Source organism: Zonotrichia albicollis, chromosome 17, assembly GCF_047830755.1.
Source record: "Zonotrichia albicollis isolate bZonAlb1 chromosome 17, bZonAlb1.hap1, whole genome shotgun sequence".
Lineage (NCBI taxonomy): Eukaryota > Metazoa > Chordata > Aves > Passeriformes > Passerellidae > Zonotrichia > Zonotrichia albicollis.
This window is the reverse complement of record NC_133835.1, coordinates 6,020,116-6,040,813: the sequence shown is the minus strand read 5'-3', so window position 1 is coordinate 6,040,813 and position 20,698 is coordinate 6,020,116. Positions and strand designations below refer to the sequence as shown.

Here is a 20,698-nt window from a genome sequence, read left to right as displayed (position 1 = left end):
TACTGTTTTGTAACACATAGCGGAATAGCCTTTCCCTTTCTGTTTCTTTTCTTTGAAACAAACAAAACAAAACCAGAAACTTCTCCAACTTCTGTAGTTTACAAATTTGCTTTCTTTTTTATCCTGTGGGAACTCTTAACTAAATATATCTCCTATAAAACTCCACATATACAAAAGGAAACCCCAAGTTCCTTTGCATCAAACACCCCCAAGCAGAGGTTGGAACTAGATGATCTTTAAGGTCCCTTCCAACATAAACTATGCCATGTTTCTATGATTCTTTGGTCAAGTGTGTGCTAAGGCTCTCACTGAGCTGTCCCATAACCCTGCTCTTTGTGTATTTATCACTATAAATTTCAAATAAGTTGACCATCAAAGTCATCAGGGTTTGGTCAATGGGCTGTTTATTATTATAAATATGCCTGGTGATTATGAAAAGTTGTCCTATAAATGTCTTGTGCTCACACAGTCTGCTGTGGTCACATCCTACATGCTTTCCAAAATGTTCCAGTCACAGACCAAGCTTCATCCAGCACAGGTGTCTGAAAATGAAATCAGAAGAATTCTGTTTATAAATTGGCCCTGGATCTCAAATTAAAGGGCAAATGGCTTTACAGCTCTGCCCCTTACAAACCAGTCTGTGAGCACAAATATTACAGGAGCCAAACACCCCTGCAAAAAGGGACAAACATAACCACAATAAACAAAAAGCATATTCCTTTTAGAAAGTATTAAATAAAGCAAAATGCATGCACTGTTGTACTCACTTTTGATTTCCATACCAGGTTGCTTCAGTTACATATGGGAGTTTTGCAGGTGATATTACCTGTCCTGGGTGCAGCATTACAAATAGATTCAAAGCCTTTTGCTGGGAAAAAACCTAAAAAAACCCAAAAATACCCCAAAAACAAAAAAAAAAAAAAAAAAAAAAAAGGGAAGGAACTCAGCGGGGCAGAATAACAAATATCACTCTGAAAAAAAAATCCATCTACAATCGGAATTAAATTGCAAAGAAATTGTGTGTGTATGCATATATATATACACCAAGGAACATTTAGAAAAAAAATAGATTTTTAAAGTTTTACCTGACCATGAAATAACCAGTGTTCCTTCAGCTGATTCATTCTCCACAAAACTGTTCTATTTTCTGTCACCTAAAAATATCTGGCTCCTTTTTGAAGAACTGATGAAGAACCTGGCACCTTTTCCTTCTCCCAACATGCTCCAGCTTGAAAACATCAGAGCTGTGATGCTGAGTTTCCCTTCTCAGCCAGAGTGTGAACAGCAAGGATAGGGTTTCTCCCATGTAGTTTTAACCATGAAAAAGTGGGTATCAAGTGCAAACCACCTCTCCAGACACTTCTTACCACCAGAATAGAGAGAAAAGTCTTTTGGAGGTGCCCCTGATTATTGACATATAATTCAGACTAAACACCTGTAAGTAGCTGAGATGGATCCCACCCACAGAGCTTTCTTCTTCCTCGAGGCCAATTAGATATAAATGCTGCTTCATGATCTAATTTCAAGACTTTGAAACAAGGCTTTCAGTCAAAAATGCAAATTCAGTGAAAACCAGACCTTTTTGTGGGAAAGGGCTGGTTTCTGATTCCTGTCTTTAAAAGATATTTAGAAGAAAACAATAGGTGTGGTTTCTTTATTTTCAAAAAGCAAAATTTCCATTTTTCTGTTTGAAACAAGTCTTGTGTTTGAAATTCACATAACGTATACTCATTTTTAAAAAAAAGGGTCAACATAAAAAAAAATGAATCATTCTACTGGCCCAGCCTTTCCCCTTATATTTAAATCACAGATCTGCAAAGAAATTTCAAGTTTTTTTCCTTTCATCCTGATTTAGATGAGGGAAAAAAAAAATCCAATCAAAACTTCAAACATCCATTCAGGAAACAAAAGCTATTTCCAATACAGCTTTAACGCTTCATCTGCAGCTGAATCACTCTGTGTAAAAGGGCTGAGGTGACTCCAGTTGGGCTGAGGGAATCTTGCTGCTGCTGTTTTCCACTCCTCTTGAGCTGCTTGGTGCCCAGCCCCAGCACTGGGTTGTGCATCCAGCTGAGTTGTGGGACACATAAATCATCCAAAAACTATGGGAGGTGCTGGGTGCAAACCTGAGTGTGCTTTGCTTGTGCTCTGAGCCAAAAGGACTCACCCCAGGTCCCTTTGGGAGTCAAGCAAGCAGAGCTCCAGCTCAGGGCCAATAAACCCTGCAACAGATACACAAAACCCAGAGCAAGATATGCTTTTGCTGTGGGTGAGTTTGTGCTGCAGATGGGCAAAGCAGGCCCTGGTTCCACCTGTGCTGTCCCTCACAGACACATTTTCCACACTCAATGTCCTGCAGTGCCCTGGGAGCTGTTGCCACCCCTTGGAGCAGCCACAGGGACGCAGTGCTGAAAAAGGGTTGGCATCTCAGCATGGAACTGAGCTGTCTGGCAGATGCTTTTAACATCAGAAAGAGGAAACAGTTCAGGAAAAAAGATGCAGACCTGGCAAGTTCTTCTTTGTGGGGGAGAAAAGAAGAAGAAGAAGGAGAAATGGTGAAGAGTTTTGTCTTTTCTTCAGATGGAGAGAGGGCAGAGGAGGGAGCACTGGCTGGTGCCTGAGGACTGAGCTGCTCTAACTAACAGGGTGAATGCCCCATTCCTGGCCCTCAGTGCAGGGTTGTGCTCCCAGGGCTCTCCCTTTCCTTGTCCCTGGGTTGCAGGACGGGTTCTGCAGTGCTGGGCAGGGCAGCAGGGGGAATGACACGGCTCCACGTAATAGCCAGGGGCACAGAGAAGGGATGCTGACAGCAGCTGTGGGGTTCAGGGCCCTTTCAGAGAGTCCCCAGCTCCTCCACCTACCCAGAAATCTCAGCCTTCATTTATTTCAGTAACTGGGATTGTAGGGCATTTTTGCTACAGAGAGGGACTTCAAAATAGTCATTATGTAGATTACAAAAACAATAAGCAAATACATGGAAGCCTATTTATTTATTTATTTTAACTGGGAAAAATAATAACTTTTTAAACCACTCTCAGTATGTTTTGATATTTTAAATGTTGGGGATAATAGTGTTTTTAGTGGAGTAAATAAAGGATGCACAGATCAGCCCCAGAACACCAGACCTCGTTCTCATTTCTCCACTGGGCCAAGCATGGGTGTAGCCAAGAGTACAAGCAAACCACCCCAGAGAGAGGAATGGGATATTGAAAACAGCAGAAAAATGCTTAATTGTTTGTCCAGTACCCAACAAAGCCCCCCAGCTGCCATCTTGGATTTTCCTTCTGATTTTTAAGCAGTGTCTCCTAATGAAAGCCAGACCAGAAGCCTTGGGGAAGGCTGTCTCACAGCTGACAGTGCAGCACAGCAGGAGGCTGCCCCAGCCCCAGCTACCTAAGCCCTTGGATGTCCAAACCTTTTTCTTCTAAAGGCAAATAGTTCTCTGTGAACCACTATGAGCTTCCAGGTTTGTGGGATCCACATGTGGGCTGAGGTCTTGCTGCTTCTAAGGGGGATAAATCCATTATGTGTTGATCTCAGAGTTACAGTCTCTGGTTTGCCTTTCACAAGGGTACAGCTCACACCTTGGATCCTCTTTGCCTCCATCCCTCTTTTCTTCCCTGCCTCTTGTGCTTGATGTGTGAGAACATTTTTGTGTGATGCACACAAACCCAAGGCACACGGAGGAAAAACCCACTGGACTCAATGTTTGAATGTTATTTTCAAAGAGAAAGAGCCCCTCTCTCTTGGCTGAAATCAGAGAGAAACCAGAACTCTGGAATAAGGCTGCAGAGCCCTGGTAGAATACCAGGAGTCCTTCAGCCTCTCCAAGATCTCTGAGCTCATCTCAGTGTCTGCATGGGTTGGCTTCCAGGTATGGAGACTCTATGAACTCTACTTTTATCTTCTTACCTCCTTTTACTTCTTGTTTCCATCCATGGTGAGACCTTTACCTTTCCACTCCATGAAGTCCACACTCCCCTCTCCACCTGTGACAGCCAGGAAGGGGATGCATTTATGATAATTTGGTGTGGTTCTTCAAGGCTTTAAGGAAACTTTCCCTTTAGACATCTAAACCACATATTTCCTCTCCTCTGGAAGAACCATTTGAAGGCAGGTGGTTAAGAATTTTGTGTACATATATATTGTAGGCAATCTGGGTTAAAAACACTTGACCCAGCCTAGGCTAATATACTTCAGTGTGGCTGAAGTCAGAACAAAGGCCATTTTTTTGATTCATGGGCTCTGTGTGCAGGGGAATGGCACAAGACAGACTGTCCCTTTCCTCCTCTTGGCTCACGTCAAATGACACAAGATTTGCACACAAGTAAAAAGGTCGCCTTGAAATTATATGAATCATTCTGAGGGCTTTGCCCTACCTTGCCTTTTCCAAGCCATCTCTAATTCCTCTTCAAGGTATCACGTGAAAGAAAACCACAACAGACTGTGCCATCTCTTGCTCAAGTAGCTTATTTTTATCCAGCAGTGAATATCTTCACTTCCCTCTTTTCCATAGATCGATGGCTCTCCCAAAAATCTCTTTCTGCAGCACAACACACTCCAAATTTAACTGTATCTACACTGATGGCTTCTTCAAGAATCAAATAAATGATTTGATCTCATTTTTCTCAAATTAGGACATTTTCATCAAGAGATCATGGAAAAAGTTCAGTGGGAATAAAAAGTACTTTTACCAAGAAAGTCTCTTTTGGCATCACAACTGCTCTCATGCTTCTGTTCCCAAAATTAAGCTGTCCTGTACTGAGCAAAATCAGCCAGTTTACACTCAGCTTTTTTTCCATTCCACTTTCATACAAATTTAATTGCTTAGAATTTTAGCTGGCAAGGGCTGCATGAAAATAGGTGAATGTATCAGTAACTGACCTCTTCTCTTAGAAATATTAAGGTATTTATGTTTCCTGCTCTTTTTTAATGTCATCAAGAAGCCAAAATAGTTGATTATATTGTAAAGGTGTAGCATGTTAAATACAAAATCAGACATAGAAAGAAATGCCAGTGAAAATTGTGTGTGTTACCCCAGCAGGTAATGTGGGCTGTGAATGCAGTCAGGGATGGACCAGGGAATAATGTATTAGTGCATAAATAAAGGTTTTACAGCCTTAACTGAGAAAGAAACAAAACCAGCCACAAAATGAAGAAATATGCTGGAGAGAGGAATATTTCCAGCCATGCAGAGCAGTGATGTTCTCCCTACAGACAAGGAGCAGCAGAACTCTTCACTTCTTTTCAAGCAGGTCCTGATCCTCATTTAAGCACGCACAGCACAGCTGACAGCAACTGCCTGAGAGCTTCCCCCAGCCCTGCATGTCTGTGCCCTTAATACACTCACTGCAAGAAGGAAACATTGTTTTTTTTTGAAAGTGTGCCTGCTCTGAGCTAACTGAGAAATGAGGAGTGCTGGAATTAAGGCGAGGACTCATTTTGCTGTGCAGTTTATTACATTTAAGCAATTTACTACCAAGACTTGACAAGTCTCCTAGCCTCCCCCACCCCAAATATGACACTTTTATCTGCATCCTGGCTTGAGGAGGAGACAAATCTTTCAGAATCTTCTGCCTTTGGTAGAAATCTGGACCTCTGAGCAGCCTGAAGCTCCACAAATATGTGTTCTTCCTCTACAAGAGGGACAAAGCATGGCCCCCTGCTACAAGTGACTGCTCAAGATTTCGTGTCAGGCACCCTCCTTTAGTGCAACACCATGCTCTTCCTCTTTTATCTGAGCCCAGAGCAGGTCCAAACTGGAACTTCAAACATACAACCAACAGATGTTGAGAGCATCAAGGGCCGCAGAAGGAGATTCAAATCCCATGATCCCAAAAGAGGAACTTGCTTTGTGAAATGCTTTCTTGCATATACCCACAGATACTAGAAATCTCACGAGGACAGCCAAGCTGATAACATTTCCCCTCTTCTGAAGGAATACTTGCCCAGTCAGAACAAATAAGGACATTTTAGGAGCTGCAAACATAAACCAGAGCCCTGCTTCAGCCATGCAGCTGAAATGCTGCATCTCTGCCTCAGCACAAACCCCAGCTGGATCCTGCAGGCACCCTTCTCACTCACATTCAATTCTAGCAGCCATAAAATTGCTTCTCTGACCCAAATTTAGTCTCCCTGTACCTGGTAGTTCCACTATGCCCACCCAGTGTTCAGCTCTCAGAGACATCTGCAACACATCAACAAAGTTTTTATTAAAGTTTTTACTACTCACAAGGGGCTATCTCTTCTAAGGGGGAGGTGGGGTCGATTTCTTTTTCCCCCAGGCTGCTGAAATACACAAATATTGTCCCATTTGCTGGGGCTATTTCAAAATAAATAAATGAAGCCCTGTGGGCTGGGCAGGGATGGAGGTTTACAGCTGCAGGGTGTAAAATTGGAATCCCCATGCACGGCCCCGCCGCAGGGCTGCTCCCCTTGCACAACATGCAAAGGAAGGAAGTTGAAAGGAAGCAATTTATGAGTTAGCTCTGAGTAATACAGTGATATGGTTAGCAATGCAGAGGTAGGAAAGCCTGCATGCCAGAGTGAATGTACGTGGGCTTGTAAATCAGTGCTGAATGGGAAACAGAAGTGAGAAGAAGAAATGCTGCCCGGTTTTACCAGGGAGTGTGTGGCAAGGTCATGGGCAACAGTAGGTGCATAAAATAGAGGAACTAGGGGAAGAAAAGTGGTTTTTTGTATTTTATACCTCCACCTCAAAAGTCACATAAATGGACAAGCAGTGTTTTCCTTTCCTTCATAATTTCCTCTGAAGGAGGCAACTGCTGCAGAAGAAAATTATTTTCTCCTAAGAGCCAGTCAGAGAAGGATGGGACACATTTACTTATTCAATAGGCAGAGTCCTGATTCAGAGATAATAGAAGGGTTTTATCCTGTAATTTTGCTTATTACTCTCCTTTACTTTTTCACAGTTCTTAATAATGAACAGCTTCAGATAGAACAAAACACACTCAGAGTCACTCAGTTCCTGTGCTGAGCTTGAATAACACAGAAACTTTTTCTAGAGACCAAAAATATTTAGTGAGTTTTTTCCCATGTCATTTGGCACTTTTGTGTAATCAAGTTCTTGGACCTGTCAATAATCAAAGATATCATAAAACCTAAGGGTAGAGGCTGCTCTTCCAATTTTATATTTTTTTTAACTGAAAAAGAACAAGACCTCTGATACATACTTGACTTTTGGTAATCTGTAAAGGTTCAGAAAAGATTTGGGAAATTTATCAAAACATAAATTTGAGGCTTTTCAGATTTGGTAATCCTTATTTAATTTATTCCTTTAGACAGCTCCAGCTACCAATTCCTACACATTTGTTTAAAGGGAGAGGTCTAATAGCAATGCTTCTGTCTCCAAAGATAAAGTCCAGCACTTAGAGAGGTACAAGAAATGTAAATTGAACAGAGAATTTGAAACCATCTGCTGAATTTTTATTTAATTAAGGCCTCATCTGCATTTGAAACACGAATTAAAGAGTGAATTTAAATGAAAAAGAGATTGATGAATAACTTCACGGGCATCTGAGTTCTGGAACAAGAGTGCATTGTCCTTATTTACCTTAATACAGTTGGAAATGATGTTATTCAAATTAGAAACACAGACTTCTCTCTTCAAGAACAAGAGCATTGATACTTGGAGTTAATCAGAAACACTCAAGAGCAATAGATGTGAGACAATTTATCAGAAAAGTTAGGAAGGAATTGTGAAATGAGCTTTGTGCTCCACATGTAGCATATTTCATAGAACTTTAGGGAAGTTCCAAGCTCTCCCAAACCTCACAAAGATTGTTCTGAGTAAAAGCTTCCTTGGGTGTAAATCTGGTGCAATAAATAGAAATAAGGGTTTGTTGTTGAAGGACACAAAGAATAGCAAGCACAAGTGTAATCACAGGCAGTTTGGGGTTGCATGGGTCCTTTTGATTTTGCCAGAGAGATTCAAAGTGAGCCCAGAGAAGTTGCAGAAATTGAACACCCCAGGGAGAGGGTAAGGTTGAAATCCAGCCCAGCTGAGCAGAGCAGATCCAAAAGTCCATCCTGAAACTCAAGATTTCCTGGGATCTCTCCAGCCACAGAACAAAGGATCCATCTCATTCCCTGCAGCACCAAAAAAGGAATCCTTTGTGTTTTTCAGAACAGGACTTGCACCCATGAATTGAGAAATCTCTCCTTTAACCTGGCATGAGCTGCAGCAAGCCCAAAACTGCCACTGAGCTGCCCCATGAAACTGATGAGACACTGGTTTTCTCTCACAAGCCCCAGTGGTGAAATGCACTGATTTCAAGTCACACTTTTGCTATACTCAGTTTTTGCTGTCATCAACATTTCCCTGACCCCACTGCCCTGCACAACACAACTTCATTAGGGTTAAGAGGATCCAAAATGTTTCTCTCTGAATCTTCTTCCACAAACCAGGCATAAATGGTTCATATAAAACAGGCTCTGGAGACAAACAGGCATAAATTTTCAAAATGTAAAGCATTTTTTTTTCATTGGTTGTCAAAATGGATAAACCCCAGGGTATTCAATGTGACCTGTGCTCGACCACACAGGATTTGGAACCAACACAGCCTTGCTCAGCTCTGGGGAGCTTAGCCAGTGATTTCAAGGGAAACATGAAAATGGAGGCTGAATCTGACCTAAACCAGTTTACTAATCTTGTCCTAAAAAATAAAACCAAATTCTTCCTTTTTTTGGAAAGCCAAAATATCATAGCAGCAGTGGGCCTACATCAGGTGTTTCATTACAGAAGGTCACGTGTGAACATGTTTCCCTTCCTTTGACAACTGGGTGGACCACCATATATGTTGGAACAGTACTAATATAAAAAAATTAAAATTAAAATCCCGACCACACTAATAGTCCCATCAGGGAACAGCGATGAACTCACAGTGTAGATGATAAAAAGAGCAGCTGTAGCAATCTTATATTCATTACTTGTGTTTACAGCCTTCTGCAGAAAGTAGGAAGCACTGTGCTTCAACACCCAAATACATGTAATTTCCCCCCCAAATAAACAAACATATATTTTTAAAATTATTTCTCCCAAAATTATTTCTTCTCAGAGTCAAAACTTACTTCAAAATGCGCAGAGCACAGACACAGCAGGTTGCACAGAAGCCTAAAATCCTCCTGTAAGTAAATAAAACCAAATAACTGTAATAAAAAAAAAGTTAATTCTAGTCTTTTGTTTGTTTCCATTGTAAAATTGCCATGGGACTGAGGAAATATAGTAGCGCTTAATTTTAATAGTTCCATCATTGTAGATTGGCTGGGTATTAATTGTGTTAATGGTGATCATACTGAATTCATTTGGTATTTATTGAGAGACCACCTGTGCACCCATATGGTTTCCATCATTATTTAGGAGTAGTTAATGGACCCATTAGGAGTTAGCAGAAAGATGTGGGCTGGCAGTACTTCCCGAGAGTGGTGGAAACATTCTGTTGATATCCATTGCATTTTGAGGATTTTCCAAAGAGCTATTTGCTTCCCACCAATTTGCTCTCTCTTTAAATTATATATACATATTCTCATCTTAGCTTTCAAGAACTCCTGGAAAAATTAACTCATGTTTCTCTTGCCTGTGACAAATCTGAGGGGACAACCCTTAGCCTTTTGATTTTGCCGAATATCTCCTTGCGCGTTTCCTGAGGGGCTCCCTGGGGCAAGGGGAAATCTTCCAGCACCTCTGGTGGGTGTGCTGTGGGGGAGAGGATGGGGAAAAGGGGAAATGTTTGCTGGGACTCTTGCCCTGCAGTGTGACAAATTTGCCCACGCAATCCGTAGCGTCAGTTGTGCAAGACCAGAAACCTGTGGTGGGGAGGGGGAGTCACATGCAGGGAGTCAGCCTTGGCTGTCAGCAGAGGAGAAGGAAGAATGCTTGGGCTGGGTGTGGTGGTAACCAGGGCTGCTGCTGACCGCAGTGACCTCCTGCTTTGATGCACAGATCTGAAAGGATCTGCTCAGGCCCCGCTGCTGCTGCGCGGGCTGAGCAAACACGCCAGGGGCTGGGGCAGAGCGCTTCCATCGCTGGTGCCATGACAATGGGCAGATGGAGGAGCATCTGTGCAGCTCCAGTGCAAAAGGACAGTTACTTTGTTCAAGCTGGGATCTCTGATGCAGTCAAAAAGTGCTCATTTCCCCAGAAACAGGGAATATAGCACCCCCCCACCACATACTTGAAAAATCCAGGCTTATTTGCTGGGCACATCCTAAACAATACAAGGCTTATGCAAACTTTGCTGTGTGCCAGTGTTCAGCTGTCAGCCACCTTCAATAACATCTGAACTTGTTGGCTAATTGCAACCAAATTCAATAAAACTGCAGAGGTGCCAAAGGTTTTAGGCTTTGTAAAAATGAGGGAGGAGGATAGAGGAAGGGGAGAGAACACAGCTAGTGTCCTTACAGAGTACAAGTGGCTCAGTTTTCCAGTTCTAGACTGCAGATACTCCACTCCTCGGTAAAGTTTTTTCTCTCTTACAGATATTTGAAAGATTTCCTCCTATGTGTAAAGATTTTCAAAACTCTTTCCCTCTCACAGACTTGCTTTTTGAGGGAAGAAGCATTGATGCAGCTCTCCCAGATTTCAAGTAAGCTAGAAAGTCACATTTCATAAAGAAACCTAAACTCATTACTTGTGTTGCTCATGGAAGTGCTTCTTTCAGTAAACAAGGAAGAGACTGAGCTGTCTTCTGTTTTTGCTAGGTAAACAATTAAGTTAACAGTTATTCATCATGAGTATATTCACAACGTGAATGAGGCCTGAAACAATAATTTCTGCATGTAGGGAATATAATCAAGGTATTTGTGGCATGAGTCTGGTCATTATTCATCCTTACATTCACAACCTGATGCTGATAAATGGGGCTGTGTTCTCACCATCACACCTTTGGTATTTAAGAGGTCACTTTTCTGTAGCTTAGGAAGCCAGGTCAGATTTCAGTGCACCTCTTGACAGGGACACCTTCCTTCTCTAAACTGAGCTTTTTGTGCGTTTTTTTAAGCAGCTACTAATAAAACAGATACCTCTACATTACCATTTTCACAATCCCCTTTTGAAGGAAATCTCCCAAATCTCTTGATTTACTGTGCTTGGATTTGAAATGCACAACAGCCTTGAAATGTACAAATTACATTATTTTGGGGGAAATTTCAACCAAAATTGGTGCATTCAAGGGACTTCAACTGCTAATGAGCTCTCAGTCCAGTGCACTAGATTGATCCACTGCAGGATATCCCCCAAATATGTGGGATAGAAGGTCAGATTCCCATCACCAGCAGTTTAACCCACAGACTCATCCCCACCACCTTGCTCCTCCTGCATGGCCTGTGTCAGCTCTCTGTGGAGATCAGAGCATGAGCACAGAGTGGGTTACTGCCCTCCACAAGTTTCTTAAGAACTCAAGATATCACAATCTAATTTTCCACATTTTAAGAAAATGCAGTTCCATTTTTTTCTCTCTGGTGTTTAAAAATAGAGCAGTACATTTTTGCTTTTTGTTTCGCGTATCGGTGATGTAAAATCTCTTAAAATTGGCTTGAAATTTCACAATGCTGAAAAGAAGGAAGAATTTGATGGTTCCACAGAAAATTCTAACAACTGTCCCACCTTCTGAGCCCTCAGCATGGCTGTGCCATGTGTCAAAATCCACTCATGGATGGTGCTTCATTGAGCGGATGTGAAGCAAATTACGGCTTCAGCTCCTGCCCTGAAAGGTTCTGCCTTAAAGAGAGGAGAGCCTAATTGCCACCCTGCTTGTAAAACCTTGGGGCAAAACTCAATGACAGCTCCATAAGAGCTGAAGCACCTTTGTGCCTGGGAGAGGTCAAGGTAAGATCTTAAAAAACTGGGGCAATTCTGAGCTAACACATTCAGTGAAGATAGGACTTCAAAAACATGCAAATGTTTCTGGTGGTTTTGGTAAAAAACTCAATATGCTGAGTCCAAAGGCTGGGGGTTGGCTGGTTGTTACAGAATTTAGTGGCATCTTTCTGAAATGGGCCAATTTGAAAGCAAAGTGTTTTCTGCCATAAATTGCCTTTGATTCTTCAGATTTTCTTTGGTCTGATACACCCCTACATTCCTTTCATTTTCCTCTCAGCCTGTCTCACCAGCCTCTTTGTAATGCTTCCTCCTTTATGCTTTCATACTTTTTCTAGTCACTTTATATAAAAGGACCTAAATCACAAACATTTTTAATTCCAATCTCTTCATGCTTGCATTTCTTCAATATCACAATAACTCTACGTTTTTCAATTTTTCCCTATTTGCATCTCCTTCCATCTAATTCTAGCACTCCTGCTATTGTTTAGTCTACTGTCTTTATATTTCCTATCTACTTTGCAAAAACACAATATTAAAAATGTTGGAGTTGTTTTACATTGGAAAGTTTTAGCTTCTTTTCTGTGGCTCCATATATGTGAAACTGCTCTGTGCTGGTCTAGCTGTTTCAGAGCAGGAGGGGTTTTAGGGGATTACTGCTCAATGTACTGATCTGTAAATGGTCTTTTCAGGTCCTAATTTTCTTCCTTTCTGATGTGATGAATCTGTGCACAAGAGCTTTAAAACTTACTGTCACAGAGGAACCATTTCACTGCCTGTTCCTTCAAATCCCTCCCTCATCCTACAGCTGAGGCTGCACTTGAAATCCAGAGCACCTCCATGCCTTATCTCCTGCTTTATTCTGTAACAAAGCCCTGGAAAGGACTGGAAACAAAGCAAGTTGAAACTCTGCTTTTGAAAGGGGTTAAAATCATATTGCAACATGCCTTGTAAGCTAAGATAAGCAAACACTGGATCCTCCAAAAATCCACACTGAAGTAGCTCTCAAGCAGTTCCACAAGGCCCAGATCCATCACATCTTCCCTACAAATGTGGAATCCATTCCATAGCCAGCATTTTCAGTGTGTTTTTGGGGTGTAAATACAATGATGAACACAGGATGCTGTACAAAGCTTGGGGAACAGCAGGTAAGATGTATGGAACCAAGGAAGGGATCCCCACCAGCCTCTGATCCTTAACCTGTGTATTAAGACTCTACAGAAACTCCCCCCTAAACCTAAATATCTCATTGTTTATGATTATATATTTAATGGACTTCTACCCTTCCCTCCCCTGGGTACAATTTGTGTGGCAAAAAATACTGTGAGGTCTGTCCTGTCCCCCATGTTTTGGCTCCCAGGGAACAGAAGAACCGTGAGAAGGTCTGATCTGATGTTATTTCAGCCCCACAAATAGCTCCCTGAGTGATTCAAAGTGCCTGCAAAAATAAAAATAAAAAAAAGTAAACACAAATACCTGGAATGAAAATATAATCCCCCAGAGCCACACACACAGAGCAGTTGGTCAGAGCAGGAAGGACTGACAGCCCAAGCCCTCTTGGTGGTGTCCAATGTCTCTGAAAGGTTCTCTGGGTGATTTGTCCATGTTTAACACCATGCTCAAGGGGAAGTGGAAGGAGTTCTGTTGTTCCTTTTCAGCAGCTGTACTCAGCTGCCTACTCTCCTTCTCTGAGACCTCAGCAGAGCTGAACCAGACCTCAGCCTTCTAAACCAGTGAAGCTCCAGAGTTTAGCTCAGAGCAGGATGCAGCATTTTCCCTCTCAGTCCTCTGTGCCTGAAGGCTGAAGGGTGACAGGAATTTCAGTGTGCTGCCCTGAGTCAGCAGTGCTTTCCCTTCCAAACACTGGGACCACCTACACCTCAGCTTAACCCAGCTGCTCCCCACAGAACTGCCTGCCACTGCTGATCCCACCCCAACCATCTCCAGAGGATGTCTCCTCTGCCCCCACCACGGGTATGGCTGTGCAGGGAAATGATTTTGTGCGAAACTTGCGTTCCAACCTCAGGGAAGACACAACCACTGCGTCTCCTTCCCCTTGCACTGGAGTGGGGCCTCCAGCAGGCACTGTGGGAGTCCATCACAGCTGATTATGGTGAGACCAACACCACTTTTGTTGCTCTGTGTGGGAGGCCACAGGTATTATTTTCTGTGGCTGTGTAAACCACCATATATTAACTATAAACTCTTAGTCATCTGCAAGGGATGTTATGCCCCCATCATTCATGACCTTATTTTTAGGCTTTATTTTCTTAAAAAAATGAATCTTTACTTATTTTCCCTTTTTTTCTTAGACATGAGCATGTGAAACACACATCCAGAATCTACCGACACAAGAACTCTTGGTTCTAAGGCAAGGGGTATCTAAATGTTATAGAATTGAGCGCTCACACTCTGTGGCACAGTAGATTTCAGCAGTGAGTGCCCACTTTAGGATAATACTGAAAAGCCTGACCTTGGTTTTACCCATGCAGCGTCAATGCTTCGGTACAAACCAGGAGTTATTTACAGTGGTGCCCTGGGAGAGATGAGATCTACTGGGACTTTCTGGCTGCCAGTGATGCAAAAGGACTGTTTGGGTAGGCAAGAGCACGCCTGGACCACTGGGCTCTAGGTCACAATACCCAAGATACTACTGTCATTATGGTAGTGCCCATTTGCCCTTAAAAACCCTTTCACCTCCTTCTCTCTCCACCCAGCTCTTGGCTGTTCAGCTGGCCTGGGCACAGCTTGGCTGCAGTGATTTTATCGTCCACACTGACCCAGGAAATCTCCAAAGTGAAAAGGTTGATCAGACATAGAAGTGAATCTGGAAGACAGCATGCATTTTTGGGGAGGAAAAACCTTTTGGAGAATGGCTATAAAGCCACATCTCAAATTCACTGAGTTTCTAAATAATTTAGGCCCAGATTTTAAGCTCAAGCACATCTGGAGCAATTACTGCTCCAAATATGTGGTCCATGTCCCAGAAGAAAGTAATTTAAAACTAAATAATTATTAAAAACCCCAAGCAGAACCAACCCTTTTGCTTTCCCACAGAAGCAAGGCAGGACTGCCACCAAACATGGTACCAAAAACTTTTGAAGCCTGAAACAGAGTTACATAATAATGGCAAATATCAAAAAAACTGAAGAAAACAAGGGTAGGGGGAAATGCTGTTTTCCCTTTCACTGTTCCCTTCTCCTCTTTTGCTGGCCCACCCCTGTGTAAATGACTCCAATAAACCATGAAAGGAGCAACTTGCCAGCAGCTGGCACTTTGGACTAGGCAGATGCCAGCCATGGGGCTCACACTGCTTTGGAAATATGGTTTTTTTTAAAAATATATTAAGTACATATGTGTCAGTCTGAATGGTTGAGTGAGCCACTGAAACCAAGATAAGCCAAGGCAGCACTTAGCATGCACTCTGCATGTTCTCCAGATCCTGAGTCCCTTCCTGTGCCAGGCTACCTCCTGTAATGAGGTTCTTATGCAACTTTATTCCAGTCACAGGGAGCCTGACTCCTTCTTCCAGTCAGCAGGAAATTTTCAGCTGACTGTGGAGACCAGTTTTTGTCATAGATTTGTCAGGCAAAAGAAGCTGCATCAGTTGGTTTTCAGTGCCCAGCCATGAAGATTTCTCTGTGCCATAAGAAATCAATTAGATTTTTCTATGCAATTAGATACAGAAATAAACCACTTTCTTATTTGTGTCTGTGATTTATTCTGTGGAGCATCTCCTTAGTGGGATAACACTTGATGCTTCATAAAAAGGGGAAAAAGTACAGCTTCTGACCTAAAGCAGTGCCTGGTGAGATGTGGTTAATGTTTGAAAGCAGCAATAAGGGCTTGAGGAGAAGAAAGTCTCTCTGAACCAGTTGTGTAGAGGTGAGAATCCTTCAGGGAAAAAGGGCCCACCTGGGTCAGAAGTGCTGAGGCTGAGGCAGGTTGGTATCATCACCCAGAGGAGCAGAACCTGTGTGAATCCCTCTGGCTGCACCCTGTCTCCAAGTGTTTCATGGGGAACCAGGGCCCACATCTTGAGCACTCCATATCTTAGAGTATGACACTGACACAAATGTCATGTTTTTGCTTTTCTGACCCCACAAAAGGTCTTTGAGCATCTGTCTTGTGCAGGCATTGAGCTGCGTCTGAAAAGAAGACTCTTCAGGAGAACAAAGTGTTTTCCTGTGACTTGAGCTGGAGAATGGAGCACAGACACCAATTTACAGACTAAACATCAGGACATATAATTTCTACTTTTGTATTAGGACTCACATCAGCGACAGGGAATGGAAAAAACGTGTGAATCAGGTCATTTCCAAATATGTGATTCACTCTGATGGGATGTTGCATTTCTTTGTCTCTCTTCAAGGAATCACGTGGAACAAAACCACAACAGGCTGCTGACTTGCTGTGGGGTGGGGGTGGCTGGAGGGAAAGAAGTGCCTCTTATTTTAGAAAATAATTATCATGCTTATCTTCTTCCAGGTGTCTCCAAGGCCTGTGGAGGTTTGACAGGATTCCCAGGAACAGAATTTTGCCCACAGTTCTGTCCCATTATCTCCCTCACACATAATAGAGCTGGAGGCTTGTGGTCGAGTGACCTCAGCACTGTTGCGAAAGCAGATCACTTGCATTATTCTCCCCACACGTGATTCCATAAGAGACACCACTCCATGCCTGGCTTTTTTTCTTTTCTTAACTCTTTCCTCTCAGAGGAAGAGCACTGGATAAACACTGATATGTGCTCTTCTATCTGTGGAACACATGCTGGGCAATTTCTGGCAGTGCCCTCTGGGGTGGAGATGCTCTGAACCAGGAGGGCAGCACTCTTGGAGAGCAGTGCATGTGCCATGGCTGGAGCTGTGTGAAGGAGCTTTGCTGCTTTTTGTTTGATACACTAAAGATACCTGGACTCCAGATAAGGTGCTGTGCACAGGCCTCGTGGTGCCTGTTTGCCAGCCCAGAACACTCTGGCTCTCCTAAAATAGTCTGATGGGCATCCGAGTCCTGTGGAATGGCTGCAGGAAGGGAGCAACACAGTCTGGGATGAAACAGATTTTCCCCTTCTCTAGATAAGTTGAAATCCTGGAAGGGCATAAAATGGAGAAGTCCTGTTTAAATTTCTCTATCAAGTACCTGCTTTCTTCTTACAGCACTGCTTTTCCCCTCCTGCTTTCTTTGAATAGAGATATTGGGGCAAGAGGCAGTTAGAAGAGGAGTTGTGCCCTCCCTCCCTCCCTGAGCACTCTTTGCTAGTGGGAAAAAGCAGACCAACTAAAGTTTGCCACCACCCCAGGCTCTGGTCAGAGGGGGGAATAGCTTGTAAAACTGTCTTCCTGCATGTTTGCAAAGCACTTAAGGGTCTGATTGTATTACTGCAGTGCTGCTAATAAACACTGTTAATAATGAAAGCAGGAAGAAGCTGTTTACTGGGTGCTGCATGAGAAAGGCAAAGTTGGCTATAGCTGCTTCCAAATCTGTGGAGACTGGGACAAGGAACTGCGTGTGCAGGGTGGCGTTCAGAAAAGATTGCTTCTGAAATCCAAACGAGGATGTAGGGGAGCAATCCTTAATGTGTTTGTTGCTGATTTGATGTAAAAAGAGACTCGCATAATGAGACCCAGTCCCATTGCAGGTTCACAGGAGTCCCCAGGCAGCAGGGTTGCAGTGAGTGGGTGCCACAGGGAAAGGCAGGCTCACATCTGACACTGCCAGCAGCACAATGAACCTCCCCACTGCTGTGCAGGGCAGCTTTGCTCAGTTAATTAGGTCTCCCCAGTGTTCTGGAATAAAGATGTTCTCTGAGTGACAACAGGTTCAGACAGGAGAGTCCCAGCAGCAAGCAAGTAGAGCCAGTAAAGAGATGGGAACACAGAGTAACTTCTCCCTGTGCAGGAGCAGAGGGTTCCTGCTGTGTAATAACGGAGGCGGCCACATTTCATGAAGAGCCCTCATTTGGATGTTGGTTGAAACCTGGATGAAGTCCAGATGTTTCAGAGGGCTGAACCATCACCCCCTCCAAGATGCAGTGCTTGTGGTGTGGGTGCTGGGCACACAGAGGGGTCCTGGAGGCCACCAAAGCTCTGCAAGTCACAGGTGCCACCGTGACCTCCATTCCTGAGTCAGGGCCCGTGCTGGCTGCCAAACCATGCGTGGTGATTACACAGTGTGGACGCCTCGTCAGCTGCTGAGGCCTTCTGACTCATTCCCACTTAGAATCTAGATGACAGTTTGGTTTGAATTAGCTGTGGGCTGAAGCCAAAATCCTGGGTCTGAACTTCCTCAGATTTTGGGAAGACTCCAGTCTGGATCCAAGCTTAGCACATGGCTGTAACTTACTCAAAGATTGGAGCCAAACCCTGGATCAGAACGTTCCCAGACTATGGAGAAACTCACAACCCATCTTTGATGCTGGGATCATCACGAGGATGAAATACTGCCCTCATGTTAGGATGCTCCTTGCTTTCTTCCCTAGCTGGTGCATTTTTAGCCCCGTGATTGTTACATTTCAGTTCTTATGATGAAATTAAGGAAGAAAAAGAAAATATGTGTTTGTGTTTATTTCAACTGCAAAAAACATCTTGCTTTCAATTTGCCCGTTGGACAGACAAGAGACATTTTGGCTTCAGAGCATGAGAGTAGCGGAGCTAAACCCTGGCTTCTGAAATCCAAATGAGCATGTAGAGGAGCAATCCTTAATGTGTTTGTTGCTGATTTGATGCAAAACTTCTCTCACACGATGAGATCCAGTCCCACTGCAGGTTCAAGGAGTCCCCAGGCAGCAGGGATGCAGTGAGTGGGTGCCACAGGGCAAGGCAGGATGGACAAGATGCATTTTGGCTTCAGAGCGTGAGAGCAGTGCCTCATTAAAAAAATTTGGGACAGAATTCTCTTGCCCCAGCCATCAATCCCACCAGTACCACCAGAATTCTCTTGCCCCAGCCATCAATCCTGCCAGTACCACCAGTGCCTTTAGTGCAGGAGTTACAAAATACAAATGTGGCACAGTGAGCGCAGCAAGAGCTCCTTGGGCGCGTGCTACCCCTGACAGGAATCCTCTAAGGAAAAGGAAAGGGCTGAAGAGTAACAAAATTCCACTCTCAAGCTGCTCGGAAGACACGGTGTGAACAAACAGCCCCCAGAAGGCGAGATCCCACAATCTGCTGCCGCAGAGCTGCCGGGATCTCCGCGCGGGCAGGGAAGCACGAGCGATGCCACAGGAGGTGTCCCTGGGAATGTCTGGAAAATGTCAAGCTTGCCACGCTGCAGGAGGGGAATCTCAGCCCCCACAGAAGGCTCCGTGCCGTTAGCTGCAGGTTTACACACTTCACTTGACACCTCTCCCTTGTCCTACAGATGTTGCGCTGCGTTTGGGATGGAGCCCCCGACGATACAGCTGTTTGAACACATGTGCATTTTCCACTCAGCAAACCGCAAGAATAAGGCAGCGGGGTTACAACGTTTGGATCCTAGGGCTAGAATGAGAGAAGCAGGAGAGGAGTTTCTTTGGGAAATCTCCGCAGTTTCTCCTGTAGTTTCTCTCTTTCAGATTTTATTCACTGACTGTTCTGCACTCAGGCCATGGGGAAGGTAAGGTCTGATTGATATTGTAAGTGACAACTGAGGCCTTGAAATCTTTTCTTCAGTTCATCTTCAGGAGGTGATAAGCCCAGAGCGTTTTGCTAGTTCTAGAGAAGTATTTTACCTTTTATTTGCAAAAATGCACTTTATTCCAATTCCTGTTAATTCGCTGTTACTTGTGAATAAATTAGAGTCTGCCCCAATAAAGGAGTTTAGAGAGGAATTATCACATATGCTCAGAACAGAAATATTTTATAATCTTCTTTTGCCATAATAGAATACGGGAAGAGATGGTTATGTCCCACCAAGAGTTTTACAAACCATTGAAAGCCTTTTCTTTTATCAATAAACTACAGAAGCTGAGGAGACTCATGTGAGTGATTTAATAAAATAAAATAAAATGAAATTAACCCAAAAAGACTTCTTAAGGACCATGAGATCTCAGGCATCATTATTCTCTCATTGCCAAGGGCATCTATTGCAGGTACCTTCAATTATTTGACTCCTGATTTACGTCAGTTGGTTTAAGGCGAATTGCACTTCTTTTTCCAATGATCCAACATCTGGTTTTTTGAAAAACAGATGTGCACAAATCAATCTGATTAATGTGCTTGATTCTGCAATTACTGCAGGATAAATCAGCAGCGCACTAAAATCAACCTGGTGTCAAATTCATGCTCCTACACCTTCAGCACCCAGCCTGTCTTGACTTAGGTATTTGCTCTGTGAAACTTCTTTAGATACAAAAGAGCTGGAATAAAATCTTCAGTGCCAGGATGTGACTTTCAGATGATCTGACATCTGGAGTTATCAATAATGGGGCTTCAGTGAAAAAAATCAGTGCCTTTAAAATAGCTGCAAGTTTTCTTGTGTGCTAACAGGGCAGAAATATCCCTTTCTTACTTAGTTGCTGGAGCTTCTTAGATATTACTTGAAGTTGTGAAGGCAAAATAGAAATATATCAAAAAATATATAAAATATATATACATGTATATATATATATATATATATATAATACATATATATAATATAAAATATAGATGACTCAAGGGGCATACATCTTTCTTAAAGTGATGAGGGATGCAATGGATTGTCTGGTGAAGAATCAGTCTCCCTGCTCTGTAAATCAGCTGGAAGTCCCAGCACATTTTGCTTTTTTCTTTGAAGGTCTTGCTGCTATAGGAGACAAAGCCAACACAGGAATTAAAATTAAGGAAGTTTTCTTTACAGATTGGATTATGGCTGGTTTTGTTGTCCATGTGATGGGAAAGGTGAGTG

At 43.1% G+C, this 20,698-nt stretch overlaps 1 long non-coding RNA gene across 1 annotated transcript; it reads right to left on the bottom strand.

The window, feature by feature from the left end:
• Positions 1-406: 406 nt before the first annotated feature.
• Positions 407-13,449, bottom strand: LOC141731109 (uncharacterized). The gene is made up of 4 exons (XR_012583035.1): positions 13,313-13,449; positions 9,091-9,144; positions 3,913-3,989; positions 407-542 (listed from the first exon to the last, which is right to left on the bottom strand). It is a non-coding gene; the product is annotated as an uncharacterized LOC141731109 (long non-coding RNA).
• Positions 13,450-20,698: the final 7,249 nt, after the last annotated feature.